This window comes from Orycteropus afer, unplaced genomic scaffold (assembly GCF_000298275.1).
Source record: "Orycteropus afer afer isolate SDZICR_OR568_19922 unplaced genomic scaffold, OryAfe1.0 scaffold00201, whole genome shotgun sequence".
Lineage (NCBI taxonomy): Eukaryota > Metazoa > Chordata > Mammalia > Tubulidentata > Orycteropodidae > Orycteropus > Orycteropus afer.
In genome coordinates, this window is record NW_006921788.1 from 6,335,627 (window position 1) to 6,339,954 (window position 4,328).

Consider the following 4,328-nt stretch of genomic DNA (forward strand, 5'->3'; position numbering starts at 1 on the left):
AAAACTCTGGTAGCTCAATGGAGTTAATTTCTGGAGATTTTCACATTCAAGCAATGCAGAATCTTTTCCATATTTCCATCATTTGGAGGCTGCCTTCAGAGTCTTGAGGATTTAAGCTTGGAGGATGGACCTCGGTACTGTCCCTGTCACTCTCCCCTTTGGGGGAGAGCTTATACCAGTAGAGGTGTTAGGGATGAGAAGGACTGGGAAACACAAATGTTTTGACAAGATTCTTTTTTTCTGTGATGAGGTTATTTCAGTTTATGAGCCACATAGAATGGTAGCCCCAGAACTGAGATTACTTTTGAAGGCTCGATGTCTGTAGGCCATGATACCATCATTACCGGGGTCTCCACAAGGTCCTACTTCCTGCAAATCTGACATGACATGCAACAAGAATGTTGCTCCTCACTTTTCTTTCACACATTCTAATTGGAATATTTCCCCAAGATTTTAGGGTAGGCTACAAAATAAAAATTCACTGGCATCAAGTCATTTCTGACTCATAGCTTCCCCCAATGGTTTTCTGAGGTGGTAATCTTTATGGAAGTAGACTGCCCCATCTTTCTTCTGTAGAGCAGCTTGTGGGTTTGAAGGGCCAACCTGGTTAGCAGTCAAACACCTTAGGCACTATGCTACTAGAGCTCCCGGGCTATAAAAATGGAGATTGTATAATGATGTTCCATGGCCTATATCTCATTAGTAGATATAGGGGATTTTACATAAACACATTTCTGGCTATTCTTGAAACATTAGAAAAGCTGGACACACACCTACCCAGCAGCACTGACGAAGCCTAGCCTGGCTGCCCCCTAGAGACGGGGCTTGGGTCTCCAGTTTCCACAAGGTCCACAACACTCTATCATCTACTCAACTCACTTCACTTGTTTATGTTACCAGTGTGCTCCCTAGATGCATTAGTGCACGTGACCCTTGCTCTAGAATTATGCTGTCCAATATGGTAGCCATTAATTATTACATGTGGCTATCTAAATTTATATTTAAATATATTAAAATGAGATACAGTTTAAAATTTAGTTCCTCAGCCAAACCAGCTGTATTTTGAGTGCTCTTTAGCATTTGTGGTCAGTAGCTACTGTAGTGAACAATACAGATTAGGACATTTCCATCATCACAGGAATCCTATTGGACGGTGTGTTATAGACTGAAATAAACCAAACTCACTGTTATCAAGTTGACTCTGACTCTTAGCAACCCACATTGGGTTTGAGGCAGTAAATCTTTACAGAAGCAGATTGCCCCATCTTCTTTTCACAGAGTGGCTGGTGGGTTTGAACCACCACCTTTCTGGTTAGCAGTCAAATGCTTTAGGCACTGCACCGCCAGAGCTTCTTAGTACTGCTGTAGAAGTTAACTATTTCTAGAGCGTCAGGCATCTGATATAAAATTCTCCCTACCTCCATACCATGTACCAACCAATAGATATATGCCCTGAAAATTCTGTTCTGAAAGAGAAAGAGCAAGGAGAGAAGGTAGAAGAGGAGAAGGAAGATGAGCAGGAGAAGGAAAAGGAGAAGCAGGAACCATTTGTAGAGCACTTAACCTGTGTCAAGCACTGTAATAAGGACTTTCCACGAATTATCTCATTTAATTCTTACAACAGCCCTATGAGATACGGAAAATTATAAGATGAACAAACAGGTTTAAGTTACTTAAATTGCAGAAAGTCACATGTTAATAAATACATGATAAAGCCAGGATTCAAACAAAAATGTTTGGTCCTAGAACTCATGCTCTTGAAGATTAGTCAATAATGCCCAGTCCACGGAAACGGACCCACAGTCTCCATCAGCAGTGCGCCCACTGCAAAGCCAAGAAAAAGGGATACTGTTCCTTTGGTCCACTGGGATCTGGCTGAAGCTCTAATTAGTACAATTAGATAAGTTCTATTCTTGGCCAATCTTAATGTCCACTTTAATTAAAAGCTGAAAAATGTCAACTTTGATATTGACAACTATTTATTCATTTCTCTGGTAATTCCACTGGTTCTTCTTTTCCTCGACTTAACTGGAATTCATAGTTACCAATTATTTGCTGACTGTAAATATTGATAGCTATTTCACCTATTTATCAAGAAGATAATTCATTTTGACATTCAAATGGAAATTACTTTTTTTTTAAAGAGGGTTTATGATTGAGTTTATATCATTCTTATTTAGAGGTTTCATTTTCACAAATTGTCCCTTACTTACTAGAATTATGTGTCTAGGATTTAGAAAATGATGAATACTTTAGCTTCTGCCTACTATGTGGTAATAGAAATTACATATCACTTGGACAGAGGGAGGATGACATCTTAATTAATTTCATTATGTTTAAGAATTTAGGTATCATTTTTATGACTGTGGGCATAATAAGTATCATGGTTTATGAGCATAAAGCATTTGTTTAGAAAGCTTTGTATCCTTGCTTCTCTGTGTATGTTACAAATTCTTCTTGATGACTCTCTTTTTCCTGCTTTATTTTGAAACTTTTTACTATTTGATAGTTCTTTTTGCTCAGTAGCATTTGTGAGTCTGTAAATTATGATTTTTCTTTAAAGAATACAACACATAAAATTATATCAAGCTACCATTTGTTAAAGAAGAGAAAAAATTTTAGTCGGTAGGAATATTTTTAAATGTAAAGGGTAAACGCTCATTTGGTTTGTGTCAAGCTTTTTCTATGTTCTACATCTGAGCTCTGGTAGCATAGTGGCTAAAGCACTTGACTGCTAACCAGAAGGCTGGCGGTTCAAACCCACCAGCCACTCCTCGGAAGGAAGGTTGGGCAATCCTACTTCCGTAGTGATACTGCCTCGGAAACCCAAGGAGGGGTCGCTATGAGTCAGGGGTCGACTCGACGGCACATAACAACAACAACAACAACATCTGAAAATTATTTTGTGATTTTCTAAGTGTATAAAAGGAGGCCTGGTGTTGCAGTGGTTAAGCACTCGCTGTGAACTGAAAGGTTGGCAGTTCTAACCCACCAGCTGCTTCGTGGGAAAAAGATGAGGGAGTCCGCTTCTGTAAAGGTTACAGCCTTGGAAACCCTACAGGGCAATTCTACTCTGTCCTATGACAGAATTGACTCAATGGCAACAGGTCTGGTTTTCAGAAGTATATAACCATTTATCAGAAATATTTTTTATAACAGGATTTACTTTAGCAGGGCCCATAATTAACATCAGCTTTGCTTGCCAATGAAGAAGAATGATTTTATACGGGCAAATTTATTCATGGGGTACCAAAAAAACAACATATCTAACTCTCTGCTGTCAAGTCAATTTCAACTCATAGCGACCCCTCCTTGGGTTTCCGAGGCGGTATCTCTATGGAAGTAGATTGCCCAGTCTTCCTTCTGAGGAGTGGCTGGTGGGTTTGAACCGCCAGCCTTTTGGTTAGCAGTCAAATGCCTTAGGCATTACGCCACCAGAGCCCCTGTGCAAATTTCCCTCTTGTGAGAGGGAAATTTGTTTTTGAGGGAAATTTTCATCTCTAGCCTAGAAGCTAGAGGAAAAGCTTAAAAAAAAGATTTGATCCATAACACTTCTTATTGCAGTTACAACTACACATGATGCTGCTTCTCTTTTAAATGCAGTGACTGATATTGGTCATGCTTTTCTTTTCTTGATGGAGCTTTACTTCTAAAAGATCTCAGTTCTTATTATAGACTTATATTTACCATTCAAATCTCCCATGAGTTTAGGAACAGTTTTCTTAGGAGGAAAATACACTGGAACCAGATGTTGATAATAAAATCTGAGAAGAATATTAATTTTAATGCAAACATACCCTACTTAGTTAGTAGTTGATGTTGAGCTGAAGAATTTACTTATTTATTCTTTCAACAAGGATTTGCCAAGTGCCCCTAATGTGGCCCTCAGTTTGCTCTATCCCAAAGCTTACCAAACTCTAATGTGCATAGAAATCTGGGATATTGTTACAGTGTACATTCTGATTCAATAGGTCTTAGATGGTGTCTGAGAGTCTGCATTTCTAAAAGTCTCTCAAATGGGGCCAATGCTGTTGGTCTAGGTATCACATACTGAGTAGCATGCCTCTCTGCATTAAAACAGAGATGAACAAAATATAGCCCTGCTATCAAGGGGCTCTTTTTTTTTCTCTTTCTTTATTATGATTTGGGTGAAGATTTACAGAGCAAATTCCATTTCCATACAGCAGTTCACATATACTTTGTCTCATGTCATTGACTACAGTTTACCACAATGCAACAGCTCCCCTCCACCTTCCTCCCCATAGTTATCACTTCCCAGTGTCCATCCCTCCATACTCTCCTGCGCCCTGAGCTGTCTCCCTGTGCAT